At 49.0% G+C, this 20,922-nt stretch overlaps 1 protein-coding gene across 8 annotated transcripts in view; it reads left to right on the top strand.

Moving 5' to 3' along the window:
• LOC102553495 (uncharacterized) overlaps positions 1-20,922 on the top strand; it is a 510,601-nt gene that overhangs the window by 379,275 nt on the left and 110,404 nt on the right. For 6 of the 8 annotated variants that reach the window (XR_015640100.1, XR_015640099.1, XM_087589473.1 and 3 more), the window contains exon 1: positions 18,989-19,267. The exons of 1 other annotated variant lie outside the window; for it this stretch is intronic. The gene's annotated coding sequence lies outside the window, so the exon portion shown is untranslated. Of the gene's footprint in view, positions 1-18,984; positions 19,268-20,922 lie in introns of those variants that run through there. One more of the 8 variants, XR_015640101.1, reaches the window with a different exon arrangement.

Raw genomic sequence — 20,922 nt, 5'->3', positions numbered from 1 at the left:
GCAGACTAACTTCCATGTGGCTAGGAGGAGGGTCTCAAATCCCTCATTGACACACTTACTGCAACAAGGCCACGCCTCCTCCAACAAGGCCACGCCTCCAACAAGGCCACACCTCCCAACATAGCCACGCCTCCTCCAACAAGGCCACGCCTCCAATAATGTTACTCCCTGGGTTAAGCTCATTCAAACCACATGGTTAATCTCTCCAGCCCCTGGCAGCACCTGTGAGCATCCTTCAGTGGTTTCATGATGGGAGAGCATTTCTGTTACATGAACTATTGGGGATAAAAGAGCGAACATGTTAACGCTGTCACTGCACTGCGCCCTGAAGTTGGTGCACCCCCTTTTCCAGCCTACATCTTACCCAGCAGTCTGACCACTTCCTTGAAACTGGTCACCTAGTCAGAGGGCCATCCTACCCAGTGCGTCTGCCTGGACTTCACAACCTTCAGACCACGCTGCTGGGTGTAACAGAGCCAATATACCCTGGGGAAATAGTGAGTGGCTCCCGTGGTCTCTACATTGGTGGAAACCGGGCTCTCATAGACCCGCCACAGCGTGTTCCCCGGGTTCCCAGCTTGGTGCTTGCCTTTCTTTACTGCCTTTAGTTCCCTTTTTCCCACTTATGTAGCAGAGTGATAGTTAAATTGCAAACTTCCCTCCATTCCACCAGTTAAATACGACCCCCCCCTCCGTTCCATCAGTTAAATACGACACCCCCCCCCCGAGTGTGCTGCCTTTAAAGGTTTTAACCAGGCGTCCCGAATCAGCTGATGGGTTTGCTTGCCTGCTTTCTTCTTCGGAGCAGTCAGGCTGCTCACCATTGATCGCTGTCTGCACAGCACATCCCAGGTCTGTACGTGTCAGGGCTGTATGCAGGAGCCAGGCAGCATAAGTCGAAGGAAGCCTTCGACAACATGCCTACCTGTTATAAGGTGCTTCTGTTGTGCACACTGCCTCTTGAGGACAGCATGAGGGATAGGTGGAGCAAAGCCCTATGGACACCTTTGCTAAACCGGGAAAGCAGGAGGGCAAACACCCACGGCGTTGATCTTACGGTCGGGGCGTTGTCCTTTATTCGGGGTGCACTTAACCTTCAGCCTGGATTTGCCACAATAACGTGTATTCCCAAACGAATGGCAACTTCAGCTAGGAGAGTGGGGCTTTCCTCCCAATGGGAGGACAGACAGGCAGTAGTCAGGGTGCAAGAAGCCCGCACAAGATGTCAGCAGGGGCTGATTGTGTACTTCTATCTCACAGCTAATGGAGACCTTCCCCTTGATGCTCAGCCAGCCACCACATCTCAACCCCTTTTCATTGGTGTCCCCGTCCCCACGCCCCTGGTTTCTCCTTTCCTCCAGTACTACCAGGATATTCTCCTCAAACTTCACAGGGCCCATACTTGGCATGTGGCTAAAGTGTGTAAGACCCAGACTCTTGAGACTCATTCCTAGTGATGCCCTGGCTGCAGGTCCAGCTGCATTAGGAGGGAGAAGGCCTGGGTCAAAACCTGAGTCTCTTATTAGTTGTCAATAGAAGGGCTTTTTAAAAAAACTGTTAAAAGAAATAAATTCAAGTGGCTCTCTTCTCCCCTTTGTGCAGACTCACACTCTGGGTGGTGACTTGAGGCACTGAGCATCCAGAGCCATCAGGGAAGGACAAGCCACCTTCTGCTCTATGCAGCCCAGGCTTGGGTGTGTCCTGCAAATTTTTCTAATGCCGTGTTTCAGAACCAGTGGATATGCCGTGGATTGATGGTGCTAACCAGGGGGTCGGAATCTGCCCAGGATACCACCTTATAACATATCTGTTCATCTGGGCATTCTGCACGGATGGGACCTTGTTGCTATAAACTGGGTTTGATGGGTGCTACCAGGAGCCCCATCTCCCCCTGGCACCCACCAGTAACTTGGTAAAAGGGCCCAGGACTGTACACGTGGAGGCCCCGTGCTGTGGGCTTATGGCCTCTGTTCTATAGCAGCGACATGGGTTTCCTCCGGGGGAGGGCAGGTATTCCACCGAGCACACAGATTTGCGTGGCTGAGGCTTTACTCTAAGCTATACTAGAAAGCTGACAGGAGCACAACAAACTTATCTTACGGGTCCTGTTGCTTAGCTAAATGCAAAGGAAAATGAGTCGTCAGTTTGAGGAGCATTCAGTAAATGTCAGCATGAGCAGATGGGTACTAATAAGAATGGTTCAGAGAGCATGTGGCACCGTCCTCCTCCTGACCCACACCCCAGTACTTAACTGAGCACGCACACACTCATGCTCACCCCTGTGCACCCTGGCACCTTTCCCCTTGTCCGACAGGACAGGTGGAAGGTTCTGCCTGCTCGCAGTTTCCAGATACCTGAGCGTTAATCCCAATCTCTTGCCTTCTTTCAGGAACCAATAAAACACCACTTCCAGACCAGTTTATAATCTGTATGCATTTGTGTGTAGTAGGATTTACTCTAACTGTAGAACAAATTCATGTTTGTTTAAAAAGAAGAAGAAGAAGAAGAAGAAGAAGAAGAAGAAGAAGAAGAAGAAGAAGAAGAAGAAGAAGAAGAAGAAGCCAGACAGAAAGTATAGAGTAAAAAGAAACAGCCATTACAGCCCAGGAAATGAAAATTGATTTTTCTCAGCACACACACCCACACACTCACAGACTGTGCAATTATGAGCTATCAGTGGTGTTCCCTTTGTGAGATCCTCCTGTGTCCTGATTTCAGTGGTCCCCACTTACACCAGGGCTTCTTAAGACTTCCGCTCATGACCCCTCTCCTTCAGAGAAATGTTTGCATGATCTCAGGCACAGAGGCCCATAAAATAGTTATACGCATCACACACTTACTGGCAATGATCTGTAAGTTTATTTTAAAATTTCTTTGGTGTGCATATAACTTCGCCGTTTACCACAACCCGAGTAAGAATGCACACTAACACGTCTAACACGTGGGTTTGCTTGTTTGGTTTTGTGTAAATAAACCTCGGCTGAATATCGACACCTCGGGATATAGAATTTTCTCTCGACCTTCTCTCGGAGCGCTGCGATGTTTCTATTTGACAAGCAGAAGATGCTGCCTTGTGTTAACGAGCAAAACCAGGCAGCAGAAGTGCGCTTGGGGCCAGTTGGAAATTCTGTTCTAATCCCAAGCCAAAGTTCACACGAGGCTTGAGTCACCACCTGAAACAGCAGCTTTGAAAACTGAGCATCCTAATGCATCATGAGTCAAATGTATTTTAGTCGTCACTTTCCTTATAATAAACAACTTACAAAAGCTATCGTTTAAAAATATTTTTCTCGTTTTAATAATTTTTTCATTTATTTATTTTTCATTTATTTCTACTTTTTTTATTAACTTGAGTATTTCTTATATACATTTCGAGTGTTATTCCCTTTCCCGGTTTCCGGGCAAACATCCCCCTCCCCCCTCCCCTTCCCTATGGGTGTTCCCCTCCCAACCCTCCCCCCATTGCCACCCTCCCCCCAACAATCACGTTCACTGGGGGTTCAGTCTTAGCAGGACCCAGGGCTTCCCCTTCCACTGGTGCTCTTACTAGGATATTCATTGCTACCTATGAGGTCAGAGTCCAGGGTCAGTCCATGTATAGTCTTTAGGTAGTGGCTTAGTCCCTGGAAGCTCTGGTTTTAATAATTTTTAAAACGTGTGTGTGTGTGTGTGTGTGTGTGTGTGTGTGTGTGTGTGTGTGTGTGTGTTTTGTGTGTACTGGCTAGTTTGGTGAGTCAACTTGACACAAGCTGGAGTTATCATGGAGAAAGGAGCCTCCCTTGAGGAAATGCCTTCATGAGACCCAGCTGTAAGGCATTTTCTCAATTAGTGATCAAGGGTGGGAGGCCCAGTCCATTGTGGGTGGTGCCATCTCTGGGCTGGTGGTCTTGGGTTCTATAAGAGAGCAAGCTGAGCAAGCCAGGGGAAGCACGCCAGTAAGTAACATCCCTCCATGGCCTCTGCATCAGCTCCTGCTTCCTGACCTGCTTGAGTTCCAGTCCTGACTTCCTTTGGTGATGAACAACAATGGAGAAAGTGTAAGCTGAATAAACCCTTTCCTCCCCAGCTTGCTTCTTGGTCACGATGTTTGTGCAGGAATAGAAACCCTGACTGAGACAGTGTGTGCGTGTATGTTTTGTTTGCACGGAATTATGTGCACCGTGTATCTTCAGTGCCTGTGGATGCCTGAAGAGGGCATCAGATCGCCTGGGACTGGAGTCACTCACCGGTGATTCTGAGCAACCACGTGGGTGCTGGAATCTATGCTGAATCCTCTGAAAGAACAGCCTACAAAAAGCAAGTTGAGGAGAGAGGGGGTCCTTTTGGCTCACGGTTTGAGGGTACAGTCCGCCGCGGAGAGAGAGGTGTGGCAGCAGAGAATGCAGCAGCCACTCACAGTGCTCTGCAGTCAGGAAGCAGAGAGGGGCAGACACCCCATTCGGCTGACTCTCTCCTCTTTCACTCAGCCCAGGCCCAGACCACGGATGGTGCCGACCGCATTCAGGTTGCTTCTTCTCTCAAGTGAACCTGCCCTATAGGCAGGCCCAGCGTTGTGTCTCCTAAGTCCAGCCAAGATGGACACGGAGGATGAACCACGGCTGATGCATTCATTTCATGCTGAGGATGCTAGGCAAATATTAGAAGTATTTACTTGCTGTCATCAAACCATTCATGCTTATATAAGAGCAAACACTTCGTACACGCAGTTAAAAGACTGCCGTTCACAACAGAATTCTTGAACCTAAGCCAAGGGTTTCACACAGTGAAACCTCATTGGCACTGGGGTTTGTGGCAGGGTGCACACTGCAAAGTGGACATGTTGGATGCTCAGAGACACGGCTATATAGTGAGGTCACTCAGCACAATACAGGTGAGCACGGGGGAACAATGCCAACCACTGATTCATCACACATTTAATTTCGAGGTAATTTTGGTCACTGAGCATTCGGAAATCTTTTAGTCTTGACCTCTCCCTTTTTTTTGCAGCGACCACCATATGCGGTTGCAACCCACAGTTTAAGAGGCACAGTCTGGACTCCATGCTTCCTTCCCATAGCATACTTCAAATGCCAGTTGGGATCCATTAGCCAAGAATCACTGTGCGAAGCACATCCAGGGCTCTAGCTCTCTAGTCACCAACAGGCTGGTATAGCACACAGACATCCAAGCACACATTGCGTAACCTCCTTTTCTCCATCGATAAGTGAACATTTTTATAAGATAGAAAAGAAGAGGGGGCGTGGAGAATCACTAGTCAACCAGGGACGGGGTTAAGAACTCTTTGCTGGAATGCTGTACAGCTGGGAGCTTGGCATCTTGACTTTTCCTAGAACAAGGTGCAGAAGAGGCTGTGGAAACAGGGTCGAAGGACGCTCAAGGCAGGGGCTGTCACAGCAGAGAACACTAGAACATCTCCTGGCTCTGAGAGTGCACAGGCTTAAATGCCAGCAGCTGGCCCAGACTTAGGAGTGTTACACAGAAAACACACGCGCGTTCCGTTTCATTAAATGATCCAGAAGGCCAGCACTGTGCACACTGCATAATGCATGCTCACACTACCAACACCGTGCACGCTGCATAATGCATAATGCGTGCCCACGATGGAATACAGTAGTTTATTTCTCAGTGTCCCCATTGTTCTAAATTACAGTGCAGGAGATCAATATTGGTAAAATACTAGACTAAATATAACTTTCTTTCTCTGTACCTCCTAGCTGACAGTAGGAGAGTCCTTTATGGTTTCTCAACAGTCTAAAGGTCACTGAACAATTGACATCCCCTGTTGATTGCGGAAGGGGGATGGGCAGCGTTGTGGCTCCCATGGCCACTTTCTGCAACAGCGAGGACAACTATGACTCCTGAGAAGAAATGCTCTGCACTGGGTTTCCCTGACAGCCTCCTTCTTCTGTCAGCACATGTGAGCACAGCTCGTGTTTCTTCACGTTGCTTGGGAACCAGGCATGATGCAGAGGGTAGCACCATTAACCAAAAATCCAAACCTTCCTCCATGGAATTTTAGATTTATTCTTTGCTATGAGCAACAGCATCATATGAGGTCACTCACACATGCACACATGCACACACACATACACGCACACACATGCACGCGTGCGCGCGCGCACACACACACACACACACACACATGGACACACACACACACACACACACGCACACACCAGCAAATGTGCAGGCACACATCCTTAACTTCAACCCACCATGGTCCATTCTGAACTATATATCTGAAAGTAGGACACTGGCCATTGTGGGTACCTGTTGGATGACTATTTCTGGTGAGACATGAACAAATTCTATTCTAGATAATGCACCAATGACCTTATGAAAGAGGAAGGAAGGAAGGGAGAGAGGGAGGAAGAAAGGAAGGTTCCAACCACATCCATATTAATGAATCACTGAATTTATTTGGGTTACTTACAGGAGCATGGGTAACCCAAAGGCAAATGCTTCACCAAATAGCCAGCCCCACCGTAGCCTGGGTGACTCCTCAGGACAGCTGCATCTCAGGAGGTCCCTACTCAACATGCAGGCATTGTGGCTGGTAGATCTGTTCTCCTCAGTACTTCTTATTATGCATATAATCCAAGGAAGGGGCTTTGAGAACCTTAAGAGTTTCAGAGATTTCCTGAGACTCGTAGATTTTGTTCAGTTTCTGAACCTGGTAAGTTTCAGGTATTTCCTAAGCGAACTATCAGCCTGTCTTCAGAAGGAAATGCCTGCTCTCTGGCACCCCTCTGCCTCACACGACTCAAAGATGGCTTGTAGAGATTGAGTGTTGTTACTGCTGGTGCTGAGCCGGTTGGCCCAGGACTCTCTGTGTAACCTCTCCTGCCTCCATGTTCTAGTACCTGGCGATGGAAACAGACATAGTTTCAAGCATTGTGTGAGGAGGGAGGCTGGTGTTATGGCCACGTCTGACACTCAGAGCAGTGGGTGATGTTTTCTAAGAACTCAATAAGGTACAAAAGAATGAGAGGCAGAAGTCCCTGACTAATGCAGCTCTTGGGTCTGCTCTTCTCGGTGGGATTCAGGGCCCATCTCTCAGCCCGGGCCCCTAGACACCTCAGCTTGGCAGTCCTCTGCTTAGATGCCCAGTAGGAATGCCAGGTGGTTTTTGAATAGTCTGTGGCATGGTGTCCTTTCGGTGAGTGAGAAGAGAGAGGGGGCTTATTGCTTTTGATCTTGTTAGAGCCCAGCACAGTCATAGAAGCCTCTCTGCTCACTTGGAGCCAGCACTGTTCTGTGGAAGCTGACATAGACCTTCCCCATGGCTCCTGGTCCACATGCCCCATGGGCCACCCTGTGAGCAAAGTGTGTGCTCCCCAACCCTGGGACTGAGTGGTGATTGATCGCAGGTAAACCAGTTGGCAAGGATCAGAAGCATAACCTACACAGCCTCACTCCACCTTTGCATAGATAGATAGATAGATAGATAGATAGATAGATAGATAGATAGATAGATATAGATATAGATAGATAGATAGATAGATAGAGATAGATCGATAGATAGAGAAGATAGAGATAGATAGATAGATAGATACATAGATACATAGATACATAGATACATAGATACATAGATAGATACATAGATACATAGATACATAGATACATAGATACATAGATATAGATATAATCTATCTCCCTCTCTAAGACAGTCCTGGTTTTTTGGCAATGTGAAGATCTGAGCCCTACTTGATGGCCAGGAACTGACTCATGTTGTCCTGTCTCCTGACAGTGACCAATCCATACACAGGTCCACCCACACCAGACAGAAAGTTTCTGCAGAGCAAGGCCTTGGTGAATCAGATGGATGTCTGAATCATAGCATGTAATGTGGGGCCACGCAAGCAGAAGGTATTCAGTAAGTGCGTTGAACCCAACGAATCGGTTCAGTAGTCCACTTCCTGCGTTCAGGGGGGTCGGGACTTCATTCCCATTCCCGCAGGAAAGCAGGACAGATGAAGAACACGCACACTGGTGGGGGACACTCTCAGGATATCCCAGTGTGCACCTAGGTGTCTTCCTGGGGAGCCATCTGCTCTTGACTCATCTGGTGACAGAGTGAGTTGGCTGTACAGGAAATGGTGGTAGACGGCAGACACAGACATATCGCCCCACACTGAAGAAGCCAATGGAATTCACGTGCTTTTGGTAAACTCCCAGACGTGCCACAGAATGTTAGCAACCCGACGTCATCTCAGCAATAAAAACACATCCGACAGAACACTGAGAGCAATTCGTATTTTCCCCAGTGCAACTGTCAAAGGTAGGAACCTTCTTGGTGACCAGGAGCTGCCCCTCTCGTGTGGTAATTAAGTGCCCTGAGAGTAGACAATCCACAGGCTTCCCATGTAGGACAGAAAATCCCCCAAAATACCAGACCATTTCAAGCAGCCTGTTTCTGGACAGCCATGAAGGGCATGGCTTTCACTGCCATTCTCCTCAAGAATTCCCTTTATCTTTCCAAAGTCTGTCCCCAGTAGACACCAAACCTCCATGTCTCTTCACCCTAAAACTACCTTCTAACCTGTCTCCAGGCCCAACCACCTTAGAGATATATGTAAGTAGAATCCCTGAAGCTGTGTCCTTTCCGGCAGTTTATTGATTCTTCGATGCCCTCAGGGATCCTCCATTCTACAGCACGGGTCAAAATATCTTTATTAATAAGGCTGAATCATGTGTCACTGCTTGGGTAGACTATATTTTGTCTATTGTCCATCCACCAGTGGACACTCAAGCTATCTACATCCTTGGTTACTGTGAACATGTTACACAGCAATGGACACGGGTTTATTTAGAGTATAGCAACTACTAAACTCTCTTTGAAAACTACAGAGCTACAGACCCAGTACCCGATGATGATGATGGTGGTGGTGGTGGTGGTAGTGGTGGTGGTGGTGGTGGTGGTGGTGGTGGTGGTGGTGGTGGTGGTGGTGGTGGTGGTGATTAGGGGAAGAGCCATTGTTTTTGATAGAGACATCACAGCCAGGAGGCAAGAGGCTGAAAATGCAACTCTCTGAACATCAGCAAAGGCTCCTGGGCTGGCCCATGGCTAGGGCCACATCCTCAGCTCTCTTCATCCTCACAGCAATAAGGTATAGGTCAAAGTGTCTGCCATCCACCAACATGCTCTTGGAGCAAGATGGAGACATAGCCTCATCTACTGAGGAAAGACAGACCCCTGTGCATGAGAGAGTCAGGTCAAGTGGTCTTTCCCTCTCTTGTTAAGTAACCTTCAGCGCTGTCTTGTCTCTGCTGTTCATAGCGAGTCCTGGGTTTCAGACTCGCACCCTGACACTAAGGGTGCTATCTATTACACTGTCAGCGAAGTGGGACGCGGCGAGGGCCAGGTGTCAACAGAAGGTGAGCAAGAAAATCAGCCGCCATCTGAAGTTAATTGCCCTGCCTGGAAGTTAATTAAATACTTGTTGGGAGCAGCGGGGTAGATCCTAATTAAACGTGTCTAATAACAGGGCCCTGACATTTCCTGACACTGGGGATTCCTGGCGGCTTAAATACTTCTGCCGAGGGCAATAAGAGCTGTCAGGTTGGCATATGCAGGCGGACTTCGAGGCACGGGCTCCGTGTTCTCTGTGCTAATTTGCCACATATTGAGCACTTCACGTGTGTTTAATTTACACACATTTTAATTTGGGAGACCCTAGATGGTTCCTAATGATTTTGTCACTTTCCCCTCTTTTCCAAGAGGAAGAGAAAGGGAACGGGAATTCAAAAGGCACTTGGGAGTGAGCGGTCAGCAGCAGCAGCATTTGGTGCAATTGGGCTAATGACCATGATTAACGCCTGTTTGCTGCTGCCTCTCTTGTGTGAGGTAAACAAAGCTGTGACCTCTCCCCCTCCGCTTCTGGGTGGTAGGGCTGCTTCCATGTGGGATGGACACGCCGAGGGCCCCACCCACAGTGTCCCAGATTCCCAGGTGCAGTTGGCACAGGGCTAAGGGATCCATCTTGTTCTCCTTTCTTTGCTCTCCAGCTATGCCCGGGAAGTGCAAACAACAGGAATCTTCCCAGAGCTAAGTGATGGGTAACTGATAGGCACTGGCTGGTGGGAAGATAAGGGTTATGACCCAAATGCTGTAGCCCTGGGGTCTACTTTTTGCTCCTTAAGAGCCGAGCACTGACCGCAGTGGCTGATGGGAAGTTAAGGGGCGTGGCCCAAGTGCGGTGGCTCCAGCTTCTTTCTGGAGGTTCTGCACCTTAGTCCTTAATAGCCAAGTACAGAGAAGGTAGAAGAACATGAGGGTTACGTGCGGGGAGGGAATGAGAGGCCTCAATCTCTGGGCTCATTCTAGGGATGGGCCTTAGCCTCAGAGTGCTGTGCTACCCAGGGTATTTTCAAGTGTCCCAGTCTTTCTTAGGTCCATTTTGAGCGGTTCCCTTTGTCTCATCAGAGCATCTAGTGATACCTACATTCGTTTCTCGCCTACAGAAACACTGATCTTGAGTCAGGTCCCGCTGCCCTAGCTATGCTCCATGAGAGTGGAACCCAGTGGCCACCTTATGATTGCTGGCACACACAGCCTCCCCAGAAAGCCCCAGATAGCCTTCTTCCAGGATAATCAGCTGTTTGACGGTGCACAGCCAGCCGCCAGGGCCCTGGGAAATACTACATGGAGGTTACTGCCACCCTCAGTCCCCAGGGCTCAGCTCTACTGGAGGCTTCCTTCCGGTCATCGTGTTCAGCACACGGATGGTGGCATGCTGACACTGCAGTTAGCACAGACTGCCCTCCCAGGCTTCCCTAGAGACAGGGCCATGAAGGAGTTAAGCCAAGCAACCTCTTCTTGCTTGTCACCTTCTCACCAAACAGCGGGAATTAATGAAAAGATGTAAGCACTCGGATCTTTTCTGGCAAGAAAGCTTGTTGAGATAATCAATTAACCTGGGAAGATCAAATTGACGGGGCTTAAGTGCAAAGTCATTTAAGACGCCAGATTATCTAGCCAGATGATTGCATTTGTTGCAATGCGAGGAAGCTGTAAGAATGCTTTTGAGAAATTTCAAGCCTTCAGAAAGATTTAATGTTATTTCCCCACAGAATTAATCTGCCCATTAGAACATACTTTAACCTCTTACGGGTAATACCCTGGGACAACTTTAATTTACCTCTCTTCCTTTCTTCAAACTGCGAAAATGATTCAAAGACAGCAAACATATAAATTGGTTTCAAGCTTTTGCTTTCGTTTATTCTTAAATGGAGGGTTTTTTCTTTCAAAAATTAAACCAGATCTCTGTTTGCATGGCAGTTTTCCTTCGGTTCAGGTCTTTCTGAATCACCAAAGTGTCTCTTGGATAACCCTCCTATCTCAAAGGAGGCTGTGCCTGCTCGTGACTAATCGCCACAAGAGAGCTGCGTGGAGATGGCCAGACTGAGCCAGGCCCAGGCCAGTCTGAGCCTCTTTACAGATAACTCCTCCCTGAGACTGTGTGAGCGTCCTCAGGCAAGGCATACTTTGTCCACCGAGCGCATGCTGCTGCCAAGAACGCTGGCACCCGCTCAAACTGATGGCAAGGATGCTTTCTTTAAAGACCCCCTTGTAAAATGATGTCAAGAGCAGCTGGCTCTCACATAGTGCCTTACTCGCCCACTCTAACAAGTCATTCATGGGACATAAGCCTTGCTGTAATTTGGAACAGTAACTCAGCAGAGATCATATAATTCAGACTCCCATTCTCTGACCCTGGTGAGCTCTGTGACATTTTTTGTTTCCTACGAACGGTCTACTTATTGGTGATTCCCGTAAATAAAGGACTTATTTTCCTAAGCAGTTTGCCTTGATTGTGCCATGCCCTAGCCTCTCCTCTGCTGTGGAAGGAGCGTGGGTCTTCTGGCTTAGCATCTTGTGCAACAGAAAAGACAAGAGGAACTCGGGGGAATTTTCAACAAGCTAAACTTCTAATTTTTGTGACAAAATGTGAATGAAGATGATGAACTTATTCATAAGAGATGAGAAGTTTGGGATGAATGATTTATGGGTTGAAGCATTAAAATGTATTAATTTAGCTCAGAGGCAGCAGATCTGAATGCTGGCTTGCAGAAGGGACATGCGCAATGGGTATTGTGGTGCAGAGAGGAGCATGCTCACACAGTCGTGTAGTCCGAGCAATATGTATCTAAGAGGTTTTGCAGTGAAGAAGGCAGTTGCATTTACATAGCACAACCAGATGTTCACCCATCAGATCGTGGCAGAGCCTAAGAATGTGAACACGCCCCCAGAAAATGCACCTTCGTACAACCCTACAGGTTGGGAGGGCGGAGCGAGATGAGCATTCCATAGCAGCGCATGTCTGCAGTGGTGCATGGCTTCCACAGCTTAGCGCTTGGATAATTCTTTGTTGTGGGACCACCCCGTGGTTTTTGGAATGGCCAGCAGCCTTCTCACCACCCCCCATGAGGCATTAGTAGCCCATATGTTACTCCAGAGTCAGGACATTTCATATTTCCTTCCCGTATTTCCATAGATTCCCCCTGGAAGGCTGGCTGAGTGCTGCCACTGTCATTCACTATCCTGATCATGTGACTACAGGGCTGGGGTCTCTCAGGGGACATGCTACAGTTCCATCGAGCATGATGGTCATGCTGTATTAGCAGCTGAGATATACTCGCCAGAGCCCCTAGCCCCCTACCGTCAATAACCATCATCTCTATCATGTGGTCTCTATCATGACAGTCTTGGTTATTTCAAGACCTCTGGCATGTCTCCATTTCTAGATATTCCTCCCATGACCCTGAAGTCTGACACCATCTCTAAATGCGAAGCCCACAGAGCTATGGGAGCCCATGTATTCCAACTTCTTCTGTCAGCTTGAGCACACAACCAAGCTGGGTAGGAGTGTCAGGGTGAGCCCTGGGAATCTGACCTACTGAACATTGATTGCACACCACCTCAGAAAGCTTCCCCTGGACCTCTACAGGGAAGGAGTCGTGTTGAGACCAGCATATTCTCAACCCAAGACCATCATCTGTAGCCCTCAGAAGCACCCAACACAGGAGTGACCGGGGTAGGTGTCTCAGTGCCTTGTGTCTAGCTGTGTGATCTCAGAAGTGATGCCACCTACTGAGTTTCCAATTCTGCCACACCATGTGATGAACACAATTTGGTTCATCGACCCTGTGGCAGCCCAGGGAGGCTCTGCAGCAAGACATCTGCTTCTTATTGACACTTGAGAAAGACTATTGGGACAGTCACAAGCTCACAAGCTCTTCTCTGAGATGACTAAGGAATGGCTACCCCATATCTGCTTCCTCGTTTGTGTGCACATATGGAGAGTATGAGAGGACCCTGGGAAGATGGCTGCCTATGTGTCAATCAGAGGGCCAGCCTGAGGCTCTGCCAGCTCCCATAGTTCTGGGAGAAGGTAGGCAAGTGCTTTTGTACCAAGCACTCCATGAAGTCGCTCTTGTCTATTCTTGCCTGCTGAGCATATTGGTGAGGAAGCCTTTGCTGACTCACCCCCACAACTCCCCCCCTCATTTCTTTAGACCTCAGATTAAAGCTGCGTAGACCTGTAGATCAGATATTACCAACAGCTAAACGAGGTATCCAGGACACAGCTGTCCTTTGGGAGTGTCCCCAAGCTAGTGTCGGAGTCTATCTTTACTACAGGAGAAGACAATCTTGCTAAATAACGTCACCAAGAATGCTTCTGTGTCTTGGGACAATCGAGAAGGGACAACCCTGTCTGCCAAGTCAGCCATGCATTTGATTCACAGTGAGGTCTCTTCTTTGACAGTCTGCCTGCAAGGCAACGAGCACCACACTTTGCTCCTGGTGAGCACAACCCCTGCACCACTCAGTGTGGCCAGTGGAGCCATCCATACAGAAAGCAATGGGCAAGCTGTCTCAGCCACTGTCTTAGGTAGGGTTTCACTGCTGCGAGCAGACACCATGACCGAGTCAACTCATATATAAAGGACAACATTTCATTGGGGCTGGCTTACTGATTCAGAGTTTTAGTCCAGTATCATCAAGGTGGGAGCATGGCAGCATCCAGGCTGGCATGGTGCAGGAGGAGCTGAGAGTTCTACATCTTCATCTAACCGCAGCCAGGAGAAACCTGACTCTTCCTCACTGGGTGGAGCTTCAAAGCCCAACCCCACAGTGACACACATCCTCCAACACCTCCTAAGAGTACCACTCTATACAGGTCAGGCGTATTCAAACCATCACAGTCGGTGTTCTTTTGCTGTGAAGGGACACTATGGCCAAAGCAACTCTTATAAAAGAAAGTGTTTAATTGGCGCTGGCTTACAGTTTCAGAGGTTTGGTCCATTACTATCATGGCAGGGAGCATGGTGGCACACATGGTGCTGAAGCAGAGAGAGAGGTGGGGGAAGGAGAAGAAGAAGGAGAGGAGAGGAGGAGGAGAAAGAGAAGGAGAGAAGGAGAGAAGGAGAGGGAGGAGGGAGAGAGGGAGGGGGAGAGGGAGGGGGAGAGGGAGGGGGAGAGGGAGAGGGAGGGGGAGGGGGAGGGGGAGAGGGAGAGGGAGGGGGAGAGGGAGAGGGAGAGGGAGAGAGCTGGCCCAGGTATGAGCTTTTGGAAACCTCTAAGCCCATCCTCAGTGACACACTTCCTCTATCAAATCCATGTGTACTCCAACTTGTACTCCTTCTCAAAGGAATAGAAGTGCCACTCCCGGGTGAACAAGGATTCCAATATCCCGAGCCTATGGGTTCCATTCTTATCCAAACCACCACACGTGTCTTATGGAGGAGAGCCAGGCTGAGCTACCTTGGGGTGACTCTTCCCCTAGAGTTATCTGTACCAGCCCTGGCAGGAGAGAGTTCGAGTTCACAGAGTCCGGTCTGCAGGACGGACGTTACCTAGGAGACACGAGGCTGCAGAGGTTGCTAAGGAACCAAGAGTGAGCCAGTCTTGGGTTCTAACCCCCTTCCCCGTGACTGGCTATCACGGCTGACGTCACTTTTCCTCCCACGCAGCAGCAGCCGGTGGCGCTGACATCCACCTTTCTGCACAGAGTTCTGGAGGGTTCCGCAGTTCGCAGTCCCAGCAGCTGGCACTCAGAGAGTGCTCACAAGTGCCCACAACCACAATGTCTTACCAAGAGCCACAGCTGCCGCAGGAGTCCAAGCCAGCGCAAAGTAATACTTACCAAGGCAGTGAAAGAATACGCCAAATTTTAGGGGGCCTGAGAACAAAACAGAAAATGAGATAGAGAGCTTTTTTTTTCCTTCTAAATGAGGAAAGAAAATGAGAAGGGGCCAGGCAGCCAGGAGAGAGGAGGAGCCTGGGCTCTGAGCAGGCAGAGCGAGGGAGCCGAGTGCTTGCTGGTGGGCACAGGGCAGCGTGCCAAGTTCTGTAATAAAGAAGTGATTAATTGAGGCAGCCCAGGAGAGGATTAGAACAGAGCGCTTTTGATATTGTGCAGTTAGGAAGGAAGACTGCAAGGAATTTTAAAGCATATTAAAAAAATAATCATAAAAGGGAAAGCTGAAAAAAAGGGGGAGGGGAGGGACCTTGTTTTCCGCAGGTTAGCTGTTCAGCCCAGTGGTGCCTGCAAGCCCACAACAACCATGCCAGTCCCCTCCTCCCCAGTTACTCTTCTGGGAGAACCGAAGCCCTCATTTGAGCATGCCAGAGCGAATAAGGGGGGGACTAAATTCCAGGGTGGCTGCGTGAGGCCGTGGGTTGCTCAGGCGCCTGAAAGATCTTCATGGTTAAGCCAGGAAGGCAAGATTCTCCTCTTAAACATTCAGAGACCCCACTTCTCTGTGAAGTGCGTGGGTGGCTGGCTATCTTTCTGCCTGGTCTAAATGTGGATTTGCTGTGTCAGGAATTCTGAGCAGCTGAACAGGGGTTAGGTTGCTACAAGGAGAGGGCCCTGTGAGTTCAACATTCAGCCTTTGATAACAGACTGGGGTTTCAGTGAATTCAAATTCTCACAGTACCTCCCTGTCCCCGAATGGGGCGTCTTTGTGTCTCCGTGCAGTGAAAAACATCCGGGTCACTCTGCATTTGAGCATTCTCTGAGCAAGATGGAAAGCTCACAGAAATAAGGGATGAGTCCTGTAACGTCTGTGTACCCAGCGTGATGAAAATATATTTCATTTCTACTTTTCAAAGGTTACATTCAGTCACCCTTAGTATCGAAGGGAATAAGGTGGATGCGGGACCCCACGTATGCTCCAGTGTCAAAAGATAAAAACCACACCCGCATCCCGCACCTGAAATGACAGTTGCCAAGCAGTGTGAACACCTTACACGGGGGTCCTTACACTCTGCAGTTCGGAGAATAAGGACATGAATATCCACACATGCTTAGGAAGGAGAAGTCTTCTCTTTCAAATAGTTTTCATCCGTGGTTGATTGAATGCTCTGTGAGGAAGCCACAGAGACTAAGAGCCAACTATATTTTTACATTCCATGCTGAATAAACCTGAGATCTAGCCCTTCTTCATCTACCAAAAACTGGAGCAAGTCAAGTTTCTTGAGATCTCCTTTTTCCCCCTCTGTCAAATGTGCACGTTACAGATCTCTTAGACTCCCTCTGGGTCTGTCTATGTCACACACACACACACACACACGCACACACACACACACACACACCCTACTTTGGTTTCTGTGTTCCAGAGTTATGTCTATCAAGGTCAAGGCAAAGTCGATGGCCCCTGAGACCTTTGGTTCCACATGAGGTCAACAACGTGGGCTCGGATGTTCACATCAGTCACACTGGCAGCAATTCGGAACTTTTTATAAAACCTGATGCTGTAAGGAATTCTCTGGAGAACTGGAGTCATGGGGCCCAGTGTGCTGCAGGCTGTGTCTTGCTTCCCTCTACCCGCTCATGTGCGAACGGTGTGACTGGTGTGCAAGTGAAAAGGCTTGCTGACCAGAGAAGCACATCTAAGCCGTCCAACCACTGAGGTGGGTCAACACCTCCCTCTCGATGACAGCCTCCACCTTAGAACCCCTACGTACACAAATGCCACCCTGTCTGACTGAAAGGAGCCCTACTATGGGCTCTGGCTGACCATCCCAAGGCCTTGTCCTGCCATGTCTTATGTCTTGCATGGAGAAATGGGAGGGTCTGATAGTCAGGAAGGCCTGATCTCACAAACACACAGCTAGGTTGGGTTTGCCTTACAGGACTTCTAGTGTGTCTTGTTGATGCTTTCGCTGTAGTTGTATAGCTTTTCCATAGAGTATTGTGCTAAAATGACATTACTATAGTCTTGGCAAGCATTGAGTTCTCCAAGATTTGAAGACACTTCAAAGAATTCTCATTTGGGAGTGCATTGTGGTGAATCTTAGTTTGGTAAGAGGACGTAAATAATTTTAAGATATTTCCTTGAACAGAAATGTCCTGTGACAAAATCAAGCCACCGATCAGCCTCAGAGACCATCCAGGAGATTCTGAGGGTGGCAGAGGGAGCGAGTGGATTGCACGTGGAGTGGGGTCATCAAAAACTGGGGAGACCCTCATGCCCTGTCTTGCTGTCAGGGAGTGTCAGTGTTGCTGTGGCCCGGGGCTCTCCAGCCTCAGCAACATTCATTTGCTCTGCTGGAATGAAGACTTAAAACAGGATGGCCAGAGCCTAGATAAACCAAGCCCAGAGATTAGGTGCCTGAGGCCCCTGCTAAGCCCTGGCCTGGGAAACCTCTGCTCTGAAAGGTTTAGCCTCTCCATTTGTCAAGTGTGCACATTCTTGGAACTCTTTTCTCCGTAGAGATGGAGCGTGCCTCAGTCTGTGCCCAACTCTTGCTGATCACGAAAGCCAAGCTCCCTGAGTGTCAAATGCTGCAAACCAGTTCACTTCCTCTCCCTGTGACCCAAAGAGTCATATCCCTTCTTTGATATTTTTCCTGCAAGCTCCCTTCTAAGCATGCATGATCCCCAACCTAGCCTGGCTCGTTTTGTGGATAGAAACAGCTGACCTGGACCAGCCACTCCCTTGAGAATGATAGCAAGAGAAGTATTTAACCAGAGAGAGACTGGGCATCTATTACAGGGCAGTGACACAGGGAAGGGACCAGTGGTTCCTCTGTTGTGCTAAGGGTGGGAAGACACTTCATCCGAAGAAATAACATGCACCAAGGTTGTGAAGTTGTTAATGGCACAGTCCAGCCCCTCCTACAAACCAGGAGCCATTGTTTTAAGGCAGTACACGGCTGCTATACCTGTAGTCGAACAAGGAAGCACTGTCTGCCTGGGAGGCAGTCAGCTGCTAGAGGTACCAGCTTAGAGACTCCATGCAGCTACCAGCTTGACAAGCACGAAGGGCCCTTTTCTGAGGAAGGACTAGCCTAGGCTACAGGATCCATTCCAGTCTCAGCAGCACGTTTGGTGCCCCAAAGCCATACTCGTGTGCTCTGAAACCTGTGGGTACTGTCTGCAACAGAGGTATCCCCCAAGAGGAGACTCTGGAAATTACCAGAAGAGTCAAGCAAAAAGACACCGTTTACATCAGGCAGGGGGATAGATATAACCTAGCCAGTGCTGCCCAGTGGAATGCTCTAGAAGGCCCAGCAGCCAGCCTCAGGGTTGGTGGGTGGAGAGGAGAGCACAGGAGTGAAGCATTCAGGAATAACTTGCCCTTCGAGCCATCCCAGTTCCTGCTTTCCCTCACAGAGTAGGGAATGGCTGGAGGTCCAGCCAGGCCTCGCTGCCCATATGCCAGTCAGCTCCTGTCTGCCTTTTTTGTTTACGCCGAAAGCACAATGGGAGCTGTAGTCCCTCCAATACATCATTTATAAGTGTATTCTACCTCTGAATGTACAGACAGGGCTGGCCGTGGGTGAATAAGCTCTGTGAATATTGCCAAGACCCCGCCCGGGCTTTGCTCAGCATTCTTCTTCACAATAGACAGCACACTTTGGAAGTAATTTTAAAAAGAGAATCAAAATAGTGGTACTTTTACCCTTTGTTTCTTTTATACCACAGTGCATTCTCTGTCTCTCATTCAGCTGCTCCCATTATACTGACAAATTAAATAAACCACTCCATTGCAAAAGGCTTGGGCAGGCAGGGCTTCACTCCACCGCAGCCCCAGGAAGTCGCATAAACATTGAGGTGGCTTCAGTTGCAAGTCCAGCTAACTTTTAGTCAAGGAGGAGAGAAACGAGGCTGAGGGGTGGGGGGCCCTCGGCAACAAGGACGAACCGGCCTCTGAAGCAGGGACCTGCCCACCACGACCACCACCCAGCCAAGGGCAGCAGCTTCCAGAAATGCTGAGAGTCCCTTCCTGCTGTGAGGCTCTGGGAGTCTGAAGGGTGAGTCACCCAAGGGTGTGGGCAGAGGGACTATCAGCCTGGGTAGGCAGCGGTGTGCATAAGGAGAAGCATCTTCATGGGGATGCAGTGGGAAACCGGAGTGCACCCCAGACCCCACAAGCATTGTGAACTTTCTCTGCTTCTCAAGAGCATACTGCTTCCCAAAGAGAAGCAAAGCAATGCTAAGACTCTCCTCTCTCTCTCTCTCTCTCTCTCTCTCTCTCTCTCTCTCTCTCTCTCTCCATCCCTCCCTCCATTCCTCCCCCCCCCATTTCTCTTATATCTCCCTCCCTAAACTATATGTGTACATGTAGAAGTTTTTCGTCTGTGCAATGACAACCTAATTTCTAGATTCAAACAGGGAAGGGGGCGCGATGAGAAGTCGGACAGAATTTTCGAGTACCGTATTGTTTGGGGTCTTCTTTCAGATTAAAAAAAAATGCATTTGCTTGCGAAGAGGCTGTTCTGACATGTGATGTGACCTTGACATTTAATTTGTCCTTGTGGGGTTTGGAGGGGAAATCCTGTGTGTTCACAGAAGCTCTTTTAGACTACTAACTGATTGTTTAAAAAAAAAAAGAAAAAGAAAGAAAAGAAAGAGACAGAGAGAAATGGAGAAAGAAGAAAGAAGAGGAAGAATTATTTTCTAATAGGATGTTATAAAGTCACGGGTTAAATTCCAGACCCGTGGTTGTTGTTGGATATTAACACTGTGGGCTGGGCTTTGATTTCGGGAAGCGGGCAGGACTATCCTATGAAATCAGGGTTGTCAGGACTCTGCTGGGCACGGAACAAAACAGGTGGAATGGGTGGGTGGCAGGGGACCATGGGGTGAGGGGCCCCAGGCAGCTGCTTCCCTCCTGAAAATTGGACTGCAGTAAATGCCAGTTGGGGTGGCTTTGAAGACGCCAGCCACCAGCTAAGATGGCCTCATCTAAAATGCAGGTGGTGAGGCCTGAGGGGGTTGGAGGGCTCTGTGTTCCAGCAGAGGCTTCCCTTGGCTCCAAGTCAGAGGACACCACAGGCAGAGGAAAATATTGAGCCAGTGTGGTTTGAACAGAAGCACCTGATTCGTCTTTTATTACCAAAGAAAGACTTGAAAGGCCCAGGTGAAATTTCCCTCCATTGTTTAGAAAAAACTCTCTGTAATTTGCCCCCAGGGAAAGGCAAGCTCCTTGTGGCCAGAGCCCCGCCCCACCCCTCTGTCACCAGGCCTGTCTCTGGAAGCAAATGTCTCCAGAGTCCCTGGAGAACTGAGGCCAATGGGGCCACTGAAGGTCAGGGCTGCCCACTGCGGCCTGACTTTTAGCTAAAGAGGCTTCGCTTTCCAACCGCCCTGTCGAGTCTAATTTGGTGGCATTATGTGAAGGGGTGGGCCGCTTCTGACAGGAGGGGGTTAAATGAGATTACAAGCCCGGCAGGCTGTCAGCAGCCACCGCTGGCTGCGATGGCAAATTGCAATTTAATGGTCAGCTTTATCTGTACAGTATCAGTGGAAATCGGCTGTTTTCAGCAACTTAATTGGCACTGTTTGCAGGAGTTTTTCGAGGAGGTAGGAGAGTTGACTGGATCTTAATGTTGAATTATTTAGAAAGCAAACTGGCTGAAGGCTGGTGGAAATCTGCCGCGGGTTTTGTCTTTCTGAAGCGCAGAAA

The sequence above is a fragment of the Rattus norvegicus genome, chromosome 16 (genome assembly GCF_021556685.1).
Source record: "Rattus norvegicus strain SHRSP/BbbUtx chromosome 16, alternate assembly SHRSP_T2T, whole genome shotgun sequence".
In the NCBI taxonomy this organism is placed as follows: Eukaryota; Metazoa; Chordata; class Mammalia; order Rodentia; family Muridae; genus Rattus; species Rattus norvegicus.
The sequence above is the reverse complement of the archived record's forward strand: the minus strand, read 5'-3'. Positions and strand labels throughout refer to the sequence as shown.